We start from the raw sequence: 20,152 nt of genomic DNA on the forward strand, positions 1-20,152 counted from the left end.
CATTTTCATTTCCACAGGGTGAACTCCAGCAGGATAGGAGTTGCTGCCTTCTAGTCAAACGAACAAATGGCACACTTTACTTTCCATTAGTAGCTAGTGGTATCTTCTGCTAGTTTTAAACAGAAATTATGGAATATCTTTAAAACTTTTAATTTATTTGTCAACCCAATCAAGCTATTGGAAAAGCATTAGGAAAGCCAGAATAAGAAGAGGTTAGACTGATGACCTTAATTCCATCAATGACCTTAATCCCAGTGAGACACTGAGCAGGCAAGATTCCTGGTTCCTATACTTTGCCTGAAACAGGTCAAGCTGACATGTAAACATTTTCCTGAATGCCTTTTCAGTTCTCGAATTTCAAATTTCTGCTTTAACCCAGCTATAAAACAACACACTTTTAAAATCTACATGAGAATAATTATGAAAAATTTCTTTCTTCCAAATTGCTTTCCAAATTAACTCTGAACTTTTTCCAGACTTGAAGGAAGCCTTTACACATTGTGCACAGCTCAGCTCCATCATGAGAAAACCAGATACTCATGTAGTTGTGAAAAATCTTCCTATCGTGCTGGGAATAATAATGTACATCTTTAATCCCAGCACTAGGGAGGCAGAGGTAGGAGGATCTCAGTGAGTTCAAGGCCAGCCTAATATATATAGGGATTTCCAGGACAGTCAGAACTACAGAGAGACCCAGCCTCACAAAACCCAAAGCAGGAAGAGAGAAAAGAAAAATCTTTACAACTCAAAGTAAAGGGCCTCAACGAGAAAGTAATTCTCCCATTTCACCCTTTATAATGGCTTACAAGATCTCAGCATGGTGCAGACAAGACCTTGCAGTTTCCACCACTGTGCAGGTGGAGACTAAGGACTGTCAGCTCCCTCTGTACCTTGATATTTGTGGACAGCGGTGTTGATGTCTAAGAACCATAAATGTATTTAAATAGATAGTAATGTCTTATGAGAGGATGCAACCCAACACTAGAAGAAAAGACTTAGGAGTTGGTGAAACTCCACTGGGTCGTACAGCCAAGGGATGCAGTAACCCGGTACTAGCTAGTTACTACCTAGTTACTGTGTCCACTGTATCTTCCCAGAACTTAGTAAAGCACCTGGACACATACCTACCACAGCACTTCAAAATGCACCTGCAATAGCACTTGCAAATGCACCTGCCACCATATGTAAAAATTTACATGCCACAGCACCTCCATCAGCACCTGCAAACAAGTTCGTGCCTCAGCATCGAGATACATACATGTGTGACTATTTGCAGAAGGAAACTGTCTTCACCTGGATCTAGATGGTACAAAGGCGTAGAATTTAAACCAAGTCTTTTCACTATACATGCAATACATTTTCATCTCCAATTAATTACATTCAACTGCCTCAAAATCTAGTAAGTATCTGTTAAGAGAATAAAAAGACATCTAAGACATCTGGTATTTGTAACTCAACAGAAAGACTTGACAATTCATACTACCTAGAGATTTCCATCTATCTTTTTTACCTTCCAATATATGATAAAAGACCAAGTTTCAGCTCTCTGGAACTCAACCCAAGTTTACTTTTATCCAGCCTGTCAAAGACATTTTTAAACTCCACATTCTGAGCATCTGATAATCTGCCATGCCAATTTCTCTCAAGTTCAGCAAAATGTAAGCTATAACTGGCATGTGTTTCTAAGAGCTGTAGCTGTTGTGCATTTCGTTTTTGGAGCAATACAGATCCAGAATATTTAGTTAGATAATTTCAGAAGTTTCAGTACCCCCATGCTCAAAATGCCCACAGGCACATGTCCTTTCAAGGTGAACACCAGGAAACTCTACCCGAAACAATATACTATAAACAAAATTTCCTTAAGAGAACATAAAGAATGCAAACCTTATAACTTATATTAGCTAGTAAAATTTTAAATGAGAAAAGATCTCTTTTTTATCTAGGAGAAAATGAGAAAGACTCATGATTGATGAGATAAATAACTGAAATAAAAAATATCTATGTGCCATGTACAGAAAGGCTGCAGCCAGCTTCAAATCTTCACCAGGTAATTTAGGCACATGGGGGCCAACGAGACAGGACCAAAACAGCTAGGGGGGAAAAACAGCAGTGAGAACCAGGCCCAAGAAGAAGGGTACAAGATGTTGTGGCCTTGAATCCTAGCAGTAAACTTCCCTTACACACCAGTGGCTTCTGCAGGACACAAAGGGAAAGTAAGTCATGTTATGGAAAGCTTAAATGCCATACATTCTTTTCTGCTGGAAAAGGAAGAGAAATACTAGTTTAGAAACTTTTCTACAACATTGTTATGTATCTGTGGTTTAATTTTGTTCTTGGAAATTTTGCTGCTTAGAGGGAAAGGAATCCTTTTGATCCTGGTATTTTTCTGACTGGATTGTTTCAAAAACTGCTAACACCTTAGCACTGGGGGATTGTGCATTCCGAGGGATATTATCTGGGGAAAGTGCTGCAATACAGCACAGACCGTTGCAGGAGAAAACCCTTTGGTTTCTTCGGTCAGCAAGTCAAAGACTAATTATGAGCACCAGCGCCCCTCTGACCACTGCCATCAGGGCTACCAGTACTGCAATTCTGACTACTACTAACAACCACCATTATCTTTCCTAGGAAAATATGATCTTACCCGTGTCTAGGGTAAAGAATATATATGTATCTTACTTGTTCCATGCCTAATACATTCTAGGACAGGAGATTAATAATGTCATCTCATTTACTTATCACTTCAACATCCATAGGCAGGCTTGATTTCCCTGTTTCCATCTGATCAAGGAGGCCAAAAAAGCAACCCAAAGAGTCCAAGGTTCCCTCCAACCAGTGGCAGAACTGAAGTTCAGACAACATGGCATCCACTCCTAAGTCAGTGTTATTGTGACAGCAAGTCATGGCACACTGTGCCATGACATTAGAAACCAGAAGTTACAAAGATATGACCAAAGAGACTCTCTGAGAGGGCAGGATGCAGGAATGACAAGGAAAGCTGTCTGCTATAGTGTGAAAGCCTCTTCTAAACTCATGTTGAAACTTAGTGGCCACTGTAGCAGGAATTAGTTGCCAGGCCCTCTACCTGTCCTTACAACCACCTCTCCACCCCTTCCCTAGGTAATACTTTCCAGTTCTTGAACATCTTTCTGAGATATTCAACTTTCTGAAACTCCACCCGTAAGGAAAAAAGAGAGGGAGGAACAACTCTATTTGTACACTGCTTGGAGCACAAGGATGAGGTGCCTAGTATAGGCCCCTAGTACCCACATAAAGAAAAGGAGGAGAAAGGTGGTGGGAATTGGGACTCCTTAGCTCATGCCTTCTGTAATCCCAGCACTAGGAGGCAGAGACAGGTGGATCTATATGGCTCACTAACAAGTCCATGTAGCTGAACTGATGGGATCCAGGTCTGGTAAGAGACTTTGCTCGAAGGGGAAAAAAATTGTCACAGAGAGAGGAAGGGAAAGAGGAGAGGAAGGAGAAGCGGGGAGGGAAGGAGAAGTTGGAGAAAGTCTGGAGAGACACTGACATAGACCATCAGCCTAAGCCAAGTACAGTCTCACTAATAACTATGAACAGCTCGGCACCAAAAGAACCCAAGATGTGAAGGTGGTCAGAGGAGACTGAGACCAGAGTTCAGGAACCGGTCATACTACTCTGCAGTGCCAGGAAGACTAATGAGCTGTATATACAGGCATTTCAGAGATGCGTATACAATATGGCATTGTTAGTCCTATTAGAATCCCAAACAAGAGCTGGAAAACAAGGTCTAAAACTAACATCAGTCTCCCTCATCGCCCAGGATTGGTACAGCACTATAATATTTAAAAAATCCTTACTGACAGAGAAGAGGACACAGCTAAAACCCTACAGCTGAGAGAGAACAGCCTTCTCCAGGCTTCAGAAAGAAAAGACAAAGTCAGTTTCAGCTCCTACTACGCGATATCCACCAAGATTAAGGCAAAGAAAACCCTCTGAAACAGGGAGTCATGGCTTCTACCCACCTGTCTTATCTATTTATAAAAGGACTTAAAGTTGGATCTCTTTATGCTACATTAGCAGTGTAATAAATAAGAGGCTTAAGTGATCAGCTGCCACCCTCAAACCTGAAACAAGCTCAGGCTAGAAGTGAGGTCCATTACCCTCTTCTCACAGAAATTTAGTTCCTGGGGCTGGAGAGATGGCTCAGTGGATAAAAGCACCTCTGTGAAAGCAAGGGGACCTGAGTTCAAAGCCCCAGTACCAATATAAAAGTTGGGTTATGGTTGTATCTTTCTGTGACCCCAGCACTAGGCGGATGGAGACAGGCTGGGTCCTCTGAGATCAATGGTCACCCTAATGACCTCACTTTCAGCCTAGATGAAACAGGAGCTTAGTTTCTGTGAGACCCTGTCTCAAAAGAGAGAGGTGCCCAGTCACAGAAGACACATGCTTCTCAGACCCTGCAGTGATGCACAAGTGATGCACAAACACCACGCACCTACAAGCCCCACAAAAACATCAGCTCTTAAAAGAATAGTGATGACCAATGCTGCTTTCAGTGTTCCTTCAGCCCAACCCCAGACAAAGGGCAAACCCTTCTCCCTGGCTACAGCCTGCCCAAGGGTTTGTGCTAATCCACAAACTGTGTTTACATGACTACTTCTCAATATAGCCCTCAGCCTTAAAAGAGACAAGCCCAACCCCTACTCTATCTATCTATCTATCTATCTATCTATCTATCTATCTATCTATCTATCTATGGTTTTTTGAGGTAGGGTTTCTCTGTGTAGCCTTGGCTGTCCTGGACTTTGTATACCAGGCTGGCCTTTAACTCACAGAGATCTGCCTGCCTCTGCCTCCCTGAGGGCTGGGATTACAGGTATGAGCCACCACGCCTGGCTCTAACCCCTATTTTTAAGACTCTGTCCTTTCATTACTTCCCTGTCACAATCACACAAATGGGAGTGTGACTCACTTGCTTTCATCCAAATGAACTTGAAAATAAATACATCTAGTAAAAATGAAATTGTTAACAGTGGCTTGCTTTCCCTTACTATGCATGGAAATGTGTTTTATCTTCCTCTGTTTTCTATAAGGCCTGTCCTGTCTCTCTGTGCTAAAACATGTGGGAAAATTAAATTTATTACTGCTGGGGCAAAACCAGGGCGCCTTTGTTATAAGGCCGTGAAACTGAAGAAGATATGTTTATGTTTGATAAGATGCCTACTCCTATTCAAAGATCTAGAAGCTTCTAATGCCCACATGATATCTTTTTATTAACTCATGTATAATTTGAAAATGCTGATGAAGAAGAGCTGTCTTTTTCCCAGATGCTAGAACTCATAAAGTTGTTAGCTCAGTTGGATTTGGGAAGGTGGGAGAAAGGCAGGGAACTCAGGGACCAGCCACCCCAGCTGTCCAGAAGGCTCAGTCTGAGGCACCTAGGACTTCAACACACAAATGCTGAGCTCTTAGCCAGAATTGCTCTCAGGACTGACAGGCAGTGAAAGTCAGAGAAGCTAGTTAAGAATTCCCACTCCAAGTGGCCTTGGGCAAATTGTATAAATTCTCTAGATTCAGTTTCCTCATCTGCCTAACAACTACATACTGCCCAGTGTAGGACAATTCTGAGAGCAAGTAAGAATGTTAGTCACATAAAATGAGGCCAAAATATATAGGAGGCTGTCCAAGGCCAACCCAAGCTCTGTCTGCCTCAAGATAACACGGGACTCCCAGCTAGTAACAACTTTTGCGCATCCTATTTTAAGAGAACTGGTCTTTTACAAGGCCTGAATCTTTATAAACTGCATAATCTGACAAATATCACTTAATTCTAAGCCTCAATTTCTCCATCTAAGAAGTGGTTAAGCAAGAAAGTCAAATTGCAGGGCTACTTAAAGCTCATCAGAGACTGATGTCAGCACTTAGTACAGAACACAGTGCACGATGAGCCTTCAGGGCTTCATCCCCTGCCCCTTCGCTACAATTATCACAGCTATCTACACTCACATTTACAGAGTTAAAGAATTTGATCACCAAAACAACCACAGCTGCATGTGCATGAAAGGGTAGACTTATATGAAGTTTTTGTTTTGTCTTGTTCCTATTTTTCTTTTACTGAAAACAGGTTTTCTTTTATACAATCTATTCTGATTATGATTTTCCCTCTCCTAACTCCTCCTAGGTCCTTCCCCATCTCCCTTTCTTTCTCCTTAAAAGACAGGCATTTTTAAAAAAAAAGAAAAAATAAGATAAATATGTTTTTATGTTTTATGAGATGCCCACTCCTATTCAAAGATCTAGAAGCTTCTAGTGCCCACATGAAACATAAAAATAAAACATAAAATAAAAACAAAAAAGCAAAATAGGATGAAACAAACAGAAGAACAAGAACCCTCGCCCCACAAAAAGCACAAGAAACATAGAATAAGAAACATTTGCACACAAAGAAATATTCCATAAAAGCACTAAACTGGAAACCAAACTATATACACAAACGATCCATAATGTTAAAAAAAAAAAAACCCTGACAAAGAATTATGAAACAAAGAGCTTCCAAAAGTGCCTCTGAGTTTGTTTATCTTGGCCATCCACCTCTCGGCATGGGGCCTGCCCTTAAGAGTGGCTAGTGTACCCAATGCAACTCCATTGGAGAAAACTAATTTTTCATATGCAAGTAGTTATCAACTGGAGATAGCCTCTAGGTTAGGTGTCTACTTCTGCTCTCAGCACTGGAACGCCATCTAACTAAGGCACAGGCAGGCCTTGTACATGCTCCAACACACAGTCTTTGTAAGTTCACATGAGCATCAGTACCTGCTATATTTAGAAGACCTTATGCCCTTGGGTTGCTGTGCCCTGCCTACCTGATATTTCCATCAATGCATTAAAAGTGCCGCGATTTATTACTTCTTTGTTTTTTATATTAATAAAAACTTTATAAAACTGTTGACATGCTGGAAATGGGATTTGGGGTTAACTGAAGCTGTGTCCCTGGGCCATAGTCACTGATATCTGGCTCCAGAATAAATTCTATAATCAAATCTCTAAGGAAGAAAATAGCTTTTATGTGGATAAACTTTATAACACAGGGAAAATGAGTCAGTGAGTGAGTGAGTGAGAGTGTGTATGTGTGTCAGATAAAGCAGTTAAAAATGCAGAGTCTGTCTGAGTTCAAATTCTCTCTTGCTCTTTCGTGGGTGACTGTATAAATCGGTTGCTATCCCTGGGCCTTGATTTCTTTCTTTCTGTATAAAGTAAGACAATAACTACATATACCTCACAAGGGTTCTGTGATTTAAACATGTTTATGAGAATATATTCTGCTCCAGTGCTACAAAGGTATTCATCGTTATACACGTGTATAAGAAAAGAATGAACTATTAAGCATTCACTAAAAGTTGGCTTCAATGATGATGCAAAAGAACATACTCATAGAAAAAGGAGATAGAAACACGACTGTCCCCCTTGAGGAAGAACCTGAAAAAGCCAAGTAAACAGAGACAAGCAGGAGAGGAGGGCACACTGCTCCAATAAAGCAGATGAGAAGCAGTGCTGAGACTCAGCTCACAGGCATCTCCAAGGGCAATAAATAAAGGTAGTGGTATCTACAAAACGTATCAGAGGCAGATGTGAAAGTAGGTGTGGGAGTGGATGGACTAGCAGGTAGCTGAGTCCAAAGTAAACCGCAAATAAGGGAAAGGAGAAAGAGGAGAAAGGGGCCTCTTCCAGCAGCCATGTCATCCACACCCAGAGCCTCCTGCAGTCACAAAGCTACAGCTCTGCCTTTCGCTGGCTTCAGGTGACAGTATGAATACAGTACGACTAATAGCTTTCTTAAGAATGAGCACTGTCTCCAACTTCCTCTTCCAAAAAGACCACATTACCCAGTAGTCAGGTTTCAGAAACTGCATGACCCCATGGTTGCGGTAAACGTATAACCAATGCCATCAAAGCCTCTAGCCTCGACCACTGATTCGGAGGGATGTGTCTGAGCTGTTCCAATTAACAACAAAGCTGAAGATGGCTAGCACATGACAAGCACACTGGAGAGGACAAAGCCTCAGAAACTGCAAGATAAAAAGAAGAGCCCCGCTCTGCCTTACCTGAGGTCAGCTCCACTGCTGGAGATCCCAATTAAACAAGCTTTCAGCACATTCCATGAATGCCATAAACCTGCTCCTGACCAACCTAAGATACGCTATGCCACCAAAACTCCAGGCCCTGGACCCTCCCTCCCTATTAGGTTGTTCTAAAACTAAACTGACTTAGCACGGTGTGATGACTCCTACCTGTAATCCTGTAACTCCGGAGGCTGAAGCGAGACAACTGGCCTGAGCTGGGGATCAGGCTGCAATACAATCAGAGACACTGTCTCAGAAAAAGGAAAAAAAAACAAAAACAAAATAAACTAATGACTCTTCTCATTTACAATTGCGATTCTAGAAAAGCCATTCACATCCTACTCTAATCCCCTAATCCTTCAGGAGTTCAAATACTGGGCAATGTCTGACATTGAGCTGGAGAGATGGCCTAGAGGTGAAGAGCATTGGCTTCTCTTCCTCAGGACCTAGGGTTGATCCCCAGCCTCCACAGGGCAGTCATACCCATCTGTAACTCCAGATCTGACCTCTGAGGGTCCCACTCATGCATGTGCTGCACAAACATACATGCAGTCAAATCACTCATACACATAAAATAATAATTAATGGAAGGGGTAGAAGTGGAAAGAAACCCGGTGTTCTTACAAGCACCTCACTAAGCTTGCAAGGGAGAACTGACTGAAGAAGTAGCCCCTAAATGTTCAACTAGTATCAATCAATAAGTGACAATCAAAAGATGCCAATCTCCCTCCTATCCTCCATACTCCGCTGACATGACTCTCTCCCCAGCACACCCCCATTCAGAAATTCTCCATAATGATTCTGATGCTACAACACGGGATGAGGGAGCTTCACATATTTTTCTATGGTCTAACCTGAAGGAGACGATGTAATCACTCAGATCCTTTCCACTCTGAACTGCTTTACACAGTTTCACTGTGTCCGTCATGTAGCTGCAAACACAGACACCAGTATATCCACAAGTCCTTCATAGGGCTAACTCTGGGAACACAATAGAATAAAGTGGGATCCAAACTCACCACAGTAGAGTCAAAAAGCACTCTGTGATGGAAGGAATCATACATCTCACCCAATGCCATGAGACTCAATTAAAAACAGCAACCTTCGGGGACCCTTGCCATCAAGAATGAGGAATTCTAGATGGTGTGCATGGATGGAATGGACAACTTTAACCGATTATCATTCCTTCAGATTGATGAGGTCTTATTTTTCTCCAGAATATTGCAAAAGGCCACTTGGCTCCTACTGGAGTGGAGAAAGAATGGTACCCAGTTGTAGAATGTCCTCATCAGTGAGAAATAGCACAGAGAGGCACCTATAATTGCACAGAAGGAGGCAAGTCCGCCCACTAGAAGTTATGCACTAAGCACCGATGGAAGAACATGCACCACCTGCTCATTCAAGAAACATACTTGGAGCTACACTGGCCGGGCACTGCTGGGAGAAAACACAGGCATAATACGTGCACTAGGAACAAAGAGTAAGTAACTAGCGAAGAGGGGTAATGCTTGTTATCAGTTTTGCCTGCATAAGTCAACAAAACAAAATGTGACAGAAAAGGAGGACATCGGTGATACAGAGACAGAATTTCCTACAGATTTGGGTCATGGAGAAGGTAAACAGTGGCATCTCCCTCAGTGATGCTGCAGAAGTTGGGATTTGATATATGCATTAAACCAGCTTTTGCTGAGTCTTTAATACCACAGGTATGTGTGGTCAGTTATATTTAGCCTGCAACTAAGAAAGAAGAAAGTGTGTAAAGAACATGTTTTGTGAGTGTGCCTGGCCCACTCTGCTTCACAAGTCTCTTGTGAGCACAGTAAGCCTGTCAGGCAAAGATTACACCGATGCTTTTTATGTTAAGTATTTAGCTCTCTGTATTTTTCAACTGTGTGTTTATCTCTGACATAGCTGTAGATTTACAAGGAGGTACAAAAATAGCACAAAGTGGCCTCACATACCGTTCATGTTACATTATAAGTGATAGTCATGTTCAAAACAGGAGATTAGCATTAGCAACACAATGACACAGACTTCAGACATCCCTCAGATTCTTACTGAGCATGTGCAAAGGCCTGGGCTTGATCCTCAGCATGAACCAAATCAACAGGAAAAAAATGATCTCCTGCTACTCTGTTATATTCACTCCCAGCTCTCTCCAGGCCCCCACGGATCTGCTCTTACACTATGCAACCTGTCCTATAAAATGCTATGTAAATGGAATGCTGCTATTTTACTCAGCAGGCTGCTCTCAGGACCCATCTGAGTTTCACAGAAGTTTATTCTTGTTGCCTCCTTGAGCAGGGACACACTTCAATCCACTAGGACACACTTCAATCATGTACCTGGGGAAGTATATTTGGGTTAGTTACAATTTTAAGTTATTATAAATAGAAGTCCCAATAAAGAGGCATAAACAGGTATTTATGTGAATATAAATTTGATTCTTCCAGGATAAATACCCAGTACTGTAACTGCTATATAATATGATAAGTTAACTTAAGGACTCATCAAACAGATGCTCGACACAGCATATAGATCTTTTGCACCTGCCTAAAACATGCTACTTTAATGTGTCCTCGTCATCATTAGGTATTCCCACTAATTTCATCTGTAAGCATTCTATTGAGGGTGCAGGAAAACTCTTTAGAGATTAAGTTTATATTTCCCAAGGTCCCTGAGTAGATTTAAACATGTTTGCTTGTAATGTGTATATCTTCTTTCCTGACTTGCCTTCTGTCCGTTTTCCAGCTGCAGTGCTTGGTCTCTTGAAGAGATTTTATATATTCTAAAAAGGAGTCTCTTATTGAGAATGTGACTTATATCACTTCTAGCTAGTTGTAGCTTTTTTTTTTACCATCTTAACAGAATCAAAGCAATGTAACAAACTATGATTAAGTTCAGTCTTTCCCTTTTTGTTTATGAATTGTACTTTTGTTACCCTCCCTCCCACAAAAAAAAAAAAAGGCAGTAAAGATACTTAGGGAAATAACTCCACACATAATCCATGTCTCAGTGCTGTGTTTTGTAAATAGGAAAATGACAACAGTACCTATCTGTTAGTGTAAGAATTAAAAGAGTTAAACCAAAAATAGCAGTCAAAGGAATACCTGATATACACATGGTTCCCTGCTGTTACAATTTTACTCACTTTTGAAAGAAATGTCTTTTGTTGCTCAGATGACCTGAGGGGAATCTCAAGAGGAAACCTCTAATATTTAATTAACTTGGGAAATAATGAATGACTTGGTAGTGGTGGGGAGGATGATTAATAGATTCTCCAGACAAAGGAGTCAGGGCAACATTCTCAAGCAAATCAACAACAAAAGGCATTTTGACCTTACATTAAAGCCAAATCAGAGGGGGAATCTGGTTCTTCCGCCTCCCCATCATAAACACTTAATGCTGCAAAGCCAGTGGCTCAGGACTGCTAGCTGTGCTCCATGGAAGTCTCTGGTGTCACTGTCCGCTGGAGACTTCTTACCAACCACTGAACATTCCTGACCTTTCAGAGGGGTTGCCTTCTTCTCATTAGCACTTGCAGGTGAATGAGGGTAACTGCCACTTGCCGTGGGCATGGTTACAATCCCAATTGTATATTGAGATGTAATAGAGACACCCTGAAGGTAAATCAAAGATATATTTTAAATTAACCTTTGGGAAAGTGCTACAGAAGAGGATCTCTTCCCTCTCCTTTACTTAAATGCCCAAGAAGGGAAGGACAGAGAGTATCTCCTGTTCATTACCCTTGTGGAGATAAGTTCTTTGGACATAACTAGAGTTATGTCATTCATATGTATATGTATATGTATATGCATATGTATATGCATATGTCTATACAATGCCATGCCTATAACCTTCTACCTGTAAGTAAACACCTGTCCCCTGACTATCTACTTCTCTGTAGACTCTGAGAGAAACTCCTAGCAACCAACTCCTAGTACCCTAGAATATTTCCTAAATATAATCAAAGTTCCTTAATCTAGCTAAATGTCTGGCAAATTTGGGCGATCAGGTAGACAACTGGAAGAACAGTTGAGATAGGTAAACACGTGGGTATACAGATGGACAAGTGAGAGGATAAGAAGGTGGAAGTGTAAGTGGGTAGACAGATGACTGAACTAAGAAAGAACAATGGATGAAAGGGTAGACCGGTGGATGGATGGATGGATGGATGGATGGATGGATGGATAAAAGGGAAGATGGATAGATAAGAGGGTAGACAGAAGAACAACAACAACAAAAAACTGGATGAATGTGAAAGAGATAGGGTATAATATAGGGATGATTAGATAGATAGATAGATAGATAGATAGATAGATAGATAGATAGATAGATAGATAGATAGATGAATGGACAGACAGACGGATGGGGAGTCCTATGAACAAATAAAAGAATATGAAGATGGGTCAGTGAGTGGGTAGATAAATTCACAACTTGGTAACTGGGAAGAAAGATTGGGTGTGTAGGTAGACAGAAAACAACTGAATAAGTGGGAAGATAAATGGCAAGTAAGTAGACAGAAAGCTGGATCAAAAGATGAGTGGGTGAATGGGCAAAATGAGGAAATGACTGGGTAAAAAAGTAGACAGATGGACACCTAAATGGATGGGAACATGGGTAGGTAAATGGGTAGACAGGTAGACAGGTAGATGGATGGAGAGTTGGGTGGGTTGAGAAGACAGGGAGAAGGATAGAAGCCTGATAAGAGTCAAGAATTACAATGTCAGGAAAGAGAAATAGCTACTGATGCCTAAGCTGCAGTCACTTCTGCAAACCCAAATAGGCAGCATAATCTTGCTCAACAATAATGTTGTATCACAGAAGTAAAGAACTTCATTCTTCTGAACATTCTAGGGAATCTGCTGTCTTTGTTTTCTCTTTTCTTTTTTCTTTTTGGAATAGATGTCTTTTATTTGTTTGTTTGTTTGTTTGGCTTTTTGAGGCAGGGTTTCTCTACGTAGCCTTGGCTGTCCTGGACTTGCTTTGTAAACCAGGCTGGCCTCAAACTCACAGCAATCTGACTGCTTCTGCCTCCCTGGGTGCTGGGATTACAGGTGTCTGCCAGCCACCACGCCCGGCCTTTTTAATTTTTTTATTTTAATATTTATAATTTATTCATTTTATATCCCAATTGTAGCCCCCTTCCTCATCTCCTATCTTCCTCTTTCCCCCTATCCCCTTCTCCTAGTCCACTGAAAGGGGGAGACCTCCTCCCCTGCCACCTGATGAGACTTGATAAGCTAGGGAGTCTGCTGTCTTAACCTTACATCTTTTCATTCAAATTAGAATGCTTATTAGTCTAGCTGTCAATCATCCACAGAGCTTCATAGTGTCTCATATTGGGGAGTGTCTTCCAGTTACTCCTAGAAACATCTGGTGGTATAACATGGAATGCATACTAAATTCTCCTAGAGCTTTGGCAGCTTTACCAGTGTAAAGCCCATTGTTGAGAGCCAGTAAATGTTAATGGAATTCAAGTCTGTAAGATGCTATGACTGATTGTTTAACAAAGTAAACAGCCAGGAGTGGGGGAAGATGTCCGTAGTGTCCAAGACCAGCCTTCTGCTTGGAAATTCCCCAAGAAAACTCAGAGGCAGTGCAGATAGGTACTCACGGCTATGATTAATTACAGCCAAATGACAACAAGCAGTATCTGCAAAGGGAAACAATGTGTGAGATGAGGTTAAGAGAAATGAGGTTCAGCCAAGAGTCTTCTTCAGTAGAGTCACACAAGATGCATTTAATTCCACCAGCAGTAAATGGTGGCATGTGTGAACACATGTCTATCACTGACATTCATGAGTGGATAGAGGACTAGACAAGTAGGCCTCCTTTACCTGCAAACTTGCAGATTCCCAGAAGCAAACAGCACAGGGGCTGTAAGCCAGTTCTATCAACTTTGAGAACAATTCAAATTGTACACTTCCCTTAAAAGATGGCCTCAGTATTGTTCACATGACTTCCTGAAGACAGAAGTCAGGACACTAAGCTATGTCTGAAGTACAACAAGATACACCCAAATTTAGGGCAAAACAGTCCTTCCTGTAGGTAGTCTTTTGCTGATTCCAATGTCTTGGTTCACAGAAGTTTTAGTTTTCTATTTGGGAATTGGCTCAGAAGTTTTTCATGTATCTAAATGTGGTAAATCTGCAACATCTGAAGGCGAACCCTATCTCTACTAATGAAGGCATATAATATACAAGCATCTTTTGCTCAAACTATGAGTCAATAATAAAATAATGAATCACATTTTTCCATATTAGTCTTCAGGCTCAGAGGGCAAGGACTGACTACTCTGTCTTTTCACAAATGTGTATCTGGCACCTTCTGAATACCAGATGCTTGTGTTGTTCAGTTTGCTGTTACTGTAATGAAAGACTTGACTTGATATAATGTAAAAAGAAAGCTTTGTCATGACTTACAGCGATGGTGGTTTCAGTATATGATCAATTGGATTCACTTCTGTGGGGTCTATGGGACAGCATGCTATTGTGGAAAGCATGTGGTAAAAGAAGCTTCTTACCTTATGAAGGCCAGACGACAACAACAACAACAACAAAAAAGAGGCCAGAGTCCCAACAATGCCCTTCAAGAGCAAACTCCCAACAGTCCAGTTTATCCCCATGAGGTCCCAACTCCTAAGATCTCCACAATCTCTCAATCATGGGCTAAAGGGCACTTTCCACATGGACTCTGGTGGACACTTCACCAAACCACAGCACTTAAGATGTAAATAAGAAATGCATAACTACCAGAGCTCACAGCCCAGCTCACTAATGCTTGTACAGCAAAAATTATATATACACACACACACAACACAATACACACATACACACATACACCCTCTAGAACATGAAGCATTTCACATGTTTGTGTATGTAAGCAATTTGTCTTTAATTTCTCCATGGTGCAAGACTGCAGGTGTATGTTTAAAATTTTCAAATCTTAGCTTGAGAGACTGACTCAGAGTTAACTGTCTGCAGTACAAACATGAGGACTTTAGTTTATACTCCAAACACCATGTTAAAGACAGGCACAGTGACATATATCTGTAACGCTAGTGCTAGTTGGGGGACAGAGAAAGGTAAATCTCAGGGACTTGCTACCCACCAAGTCTAACTAAAACAGTAAGTTCCGGTTCAAAGAGAGAACACGTCTCAAAAAATAAGGTAGAGAACAATACAGAAAGATTCTTAAGATTGACCTCTGGACTACACATACACACATGCACACATTCACATAACTAACACCATTGTCCCACCCATCACTTGGGTTTTATTTCCTCAGACACATATAGAATGCAGTCTAATTTAGCATTCTCCCTTCCACCTGTACACTTCCTCAGCTAATATCATCAGGCTCATAATCTTTGATGTCTTTAAGTGTTGGCAACCCCATAATCTATATTACCTGCCTTCATTTGCTCCAGAGCTGCTGGCTTATGGCCCAACATATTTATTTGGATATGTCTAAAAACCACTACTAACTCAATAAGACAAACCAAACTCCTAATGTCCTTTTGTAAGCCATTTACTCTGGGAGAAGGACATTAGAAGAACATTAGCAATCCTGGTCATTAGAGTAAAGGGATGCTGATATCCCTTACTCCGTCCCTCCCCCCACTTCTAGTATCTCAAATAAGAAACCAGATTCCTTTTTGACTCCTACCTTTCTGTTAGTCTCCACAAACCCTTCTCAATTTACTAGTAAACACTCAGATGCTCTGAGAATTTCCCACTTTTTCTTTTTATTTTCTTTCTTTTCTTTTCCCATCCCTTTTCCTTTCCCTTTCCTTTTTCCTTCCCTTCCCTTCTCTTTTCCCTTTTCCCCTTTTCCCTTTTCTCTTCCCTTCCCTTTGCCAGTCTCCTTGTGGTTCAAAGCACTCCTTTCTGAGTTACTATCCTTGGTTCCTAATGAAAGCCACATATTCCACAATCCCTTCTCAAATTATTAGCCAAAAAGACTGTTTGAAAAGCAGGCAACATGCTTCTCTTCTGCTTGCCTACATGGCTTCCAAGAGCTCTCCCAAGTCATTCAAAGCAAAAACCTCATCCATAAGTTTCCCTTCCCTAGGCTCTTAGCAGCATGACTACATGACAGATGTGCACTCTCCTGTTGGTGGAGTTGAGACGCAGTGGCCACACCTTTTACTGAAGCTCTGAAATCAATACTTAAACCTCCTAGCTGGAGGTTTCTTTCCGGAATTTGGACAAAATTTAGGACTAGCAAAAACAATGTCTCCTCTACCCTCACTCACCCCCAAACTGAGTGGACACTCCCTCCACACACAGTCACCTCTGGGTCTCAAGTGTCTCCTTGCAGGTTCTCATCTAAGCAACAATCCACCACCCTGCCTAGTGAGGCAGGAAGATCAAATCTTCAAGATTTTCCTACATGGCAGAGGAGGTTCATGGCTAACATGGACAACTTAGTAAGACTTTGCCTCAGGATAAAAAGCAAAATATAGTTTGGAGATATAGCTTAGTGGTAGACAGCTTGCATGGCATGTAAAAGGGCCTGAATTCAAACCCTAGTACTGGAAGAAAAAGAACTAAAATTCAATATTGTGCATAGTATGACCCAATGTCCACACTTTACCTTTCTTTTAATATTTATTTATTTATTTATTTATTTAATTATCAATGTGAACTTTAGCTCCTGTCTATCTCCCTTCACTGGAATGTTTTGTTATTTTAAAAATAAATTAATATGCCAATAGGTGGTAGCACATGTCTTTAATCCCAGCACATGGGAGAAAGAAGCTCGTGGCCAGCATGGTCTACACAACTAGTTTGAGAACAGACATGGCTACATAAAGAAACCCTGTCCTGACAAAACAATAATTCATTAAATTATTTATCAGTTAGAAAGTCACAGATAATAAAGTCTTTAAGACAGCACAGAGCCAATGCAGTGTACTCACAATGCAATATAACTAAATCCATTCAATTCCAAATTTCTCTAATGTCCCAAAATAAAACCACCAAATAGAGGCTAGCCATTCTCTTTCCCACTCGCCCCAGATACCAGTAAGGAAAATCAGTTTCTGTAGAACATCACTTATTCTGAATGTATCTTACAAATGAGATCAAACAATATATAACCTTTTGCGCCTGTCTTCTTTCACAGTCCCTTCCCAGAAGTGAGATTATGACAAGAGTCTACCTCATTCATCACCACAATTTCAATGTCTAAGAATAATGCCTGGCCACAGTAAGCACTGGGTGTGAGTGGGTACATGGGTGGATGGATGGATGGATGGATGGATGGATGGATGGATGGAATGATGAATGTTAGATAAATTGATGGATAGGTGGTATACAGGCAATATATTACTCAGAAGGAAGGAGAAACAAGAGAACCCAAAGGGACCTATATAAGGTATACTTGGGTGCTGAGAGGACCAGACAAAGAAAACAGAAGCAGAAGAGGCTAAGGTAAGCTGTGCTATAGAACAATGGGCTAGTGTCATCAGAATCCTGCATCTTACAAGTCAAACCTGCACATTGCAGATGCCATACTTGCAGGTGCTTCAGGAGTAACACTTATTCAAACAATCACCTATGGGAAGAAGACAAATAGCTCCTTGAACACATTCCAGGAACATCACTGTAGCATTACATCAAAATTGTCAGCAGCACAATATCTCACAACCTTACCCCATTTAAAAACAGAACAAGAGCTTATTTACTCTCAGGACTGATAGCTGAGCTACTCAGAAGGCGACCATGAGAACCAACACTGACTCTTGTACTTTCAATATGTGACTTCCAGAAACACCTTGATTGACTATTGGGTGGAGCAAATCTGTAAGGTCATGGGAGACAGCATACCTGAACCCAAAACCAAGCAGTGACCCCTCAACTTCTTTGTGCTCAGTTTCATTGAGAACTCAGTTAGCACTGGCATTCACAACTAGGTATTCATTTCCTCATAAAAATAATAATAATAATAATGGGAAAACACAAGTTTCCCATTTATTCCTTGCCCATATGGGCTGCGCCATTTCCAACATCTCCCGCCTAGAAACGTGTCAGGACCGGCAAACCCACATTCACATCATCACTCCCAAGTCCACACTGCAAGTTAATGTTGACTCTTGATTTAGTTTTAACAAATGCTTAGTGACATATGTCTACCATATTATCAGAGATAGTTTTTTCACTGTCCTAAACATCCTCTGTGTTCAGCTAATTTATCTTTCCTTTTTAACCTCTGGCAACCACTGTCTTTTTATTATAGCCATGTTTGTCTTTTCCAGAGTATCCGTTAAAATGCAGCTTTCAGCAACTGAGATTGGCATCTGTCATTTAGTAATGGATCTGGATGTTCTTTCCCTGAATTACATGGCCTGATTGATCATTTACTTATCCTGTTCTCTGCATGTGTCAGACTACTTGTCCACACATCTTTTAAGAACATCTTGGCTTTTTCCAAATACAGAATCTATTGAAGCTCATTCCTCAGACAGTAAGAGTAGAAAGAAGAGTTCAGTTACCAGAGGATGGAATGCAAAGAACGGGGAATGCCTGATAGTGTAAAGTGATACACTTGTTAAGTAGCTATACTGACACAGCCTTTAATACATATATGCCTCAAAACATGTCAATGGTAAATGACAGAAACATAATTTATCTGTCAATTTAATAAATAAATGTTTTCTAAGTACATAAAATTAAAGAATAAGGGTTGGAGAGATGGCTCAGTGGTTAAGAGCACTGTCTGCTCTTTCAAAGGTCCTGAGTTCCATTCCCAGGAACCGTATAGTGGCTCACAACCATCTATACTGAGATATTGGGTCCTCTTCTGGCATGAAGGCATACATGCAGGCAGAATACTGTATGCATAATTAATAAATAAAATACTTTTTTAAATTTAAGAATAAATAAAATCCCATGATCAGTTTCTTGATTCTACTGGCCACATATCACTCAACAGCCTCATGAAGAAAATAGCCTTCCCCAGAGAAGAACATATATACTAATTCATTATCAAATGGTCAGCCCTTAAAAGCATTGAAAAAAAGAGGCCACAAATTTGAAAGAGATAAAAGAGGGATTGGAAAGAGAAAAAGGAAGGGGAAGGTGATGTAATTATATTACAATCTCAAAAAATAAAAGAAGTAGTAAAAAGTAGTCCCATGATGGTATGGCTAGTATATAGGAAAGTACAGGTAACATGAAGTAGGAGACAGTCGTTATAGAGTTTGTATGGTTTTAATATCTGTCTTTCCACCAGGACCTATCCTTAATACTGATCCATATATGGTTAACATGCAAATGGAGGATGCGCAAACTTAAAGTCCAAAAAGGCATAACTCTGGGCCCTTCTTCTGGGGAAGGAATCTTAGAAGCTGCTCCCCAAATCAGCCAAAGGGCTATTATCATACCAGCTGTGGTAAGGTCTGGTTTCATTAGGACTGGTATTACTGTATTTCTTACAAATAGCTCATTAAGGAAATTATCAGTCATTAGCACAGTAGTCTGAACATCAGTACAATCACACACATTAATAAAGCACAATTTAGCAGAGCAAGTAAAGATATGCATGGGCAAAGACATGCATGAGTATCCTTCTGGGATTCTCACGGTTCCAAATTAAAAGAATCTCCATTGTATGATAGCTAGGACTGCTATGGAATCCACCCATCCCTACAGCTTGAGGGTGATATTTGACAGACAATTCAATTCCACAGACAACGCCTAAGTCTTGAAAGATGACTAGCTATTTGATGATTAGAAAAAGCTCCTAGGCCTTCCAAGGGACAAAAGGACTAGTCTATCTTGACAACATAGAAGAGTATGCAGGGATTAAACAGTGGCTTGGCCACAGTGGTAGCAAGTTGTGCTAGGGAAAGAAGCTATAGCCAGATATCATGTTAAGTTATTTAGGTCTAGTCTAGAGGAGAGGGAATGGAGTGACGATAAGGCTTACATAGTGACACCAGGAGCTGCTGTAAGCTTTAGAAAACCACAGCAACAAGAGAATGGTGGTTGAGGAGAGAAAGAAGTTGACCAAGTCTTAGGCTAGTTCATTCTTCC

At 40.8% G+C, this 20,152-nt stretch overlaps 1 protein-coding gene across 5 annotated transcripts in view; it reads right to left on the reverse strand.

The window, feature by feature from the left end:
- Large1 (LARGE xylosyl- and glucuronyltransferase 1) overlaps window positions 1-20,152 on the reverse strand; it is a 500,017-nt gene that overhangs the window by 386,533 nt on the left and 93,332 nt on the right. For 2 of the 5 annotated variants that reach the window (XM_060393172.1, XM_060393170.1), the window contains exon 2: window positions 8,277-8,335. The exons of the other annotated variants lie outside the window; for them this stretch is intronic. The gene's annotated coding sequence lies outside the window, so the exon portion shown is untranslated. The remainder of the gene's footprint in view (window positions 1-8,276; window positions 8,336-20,152) is intronic. 5 annotated transcript variants of the gene reach the window in all.

The sequence above is a fragment of the Meriones unguiculatus genome, chromosome 10, assembly GCF_030254825.1.
Source record: "Meriones unguiculatus strain TT.TT164.6M chromosome 10, Bangor_MerUng_6.1, whole genome shotgun sequence".
Classification (NCBI taxonomy): domain Eukaryota; kingdom Metazoa; phylum Chordata; class Mammalia; order Rodentia; family Muridae; genus Meriones; species Meriones unguiculatus.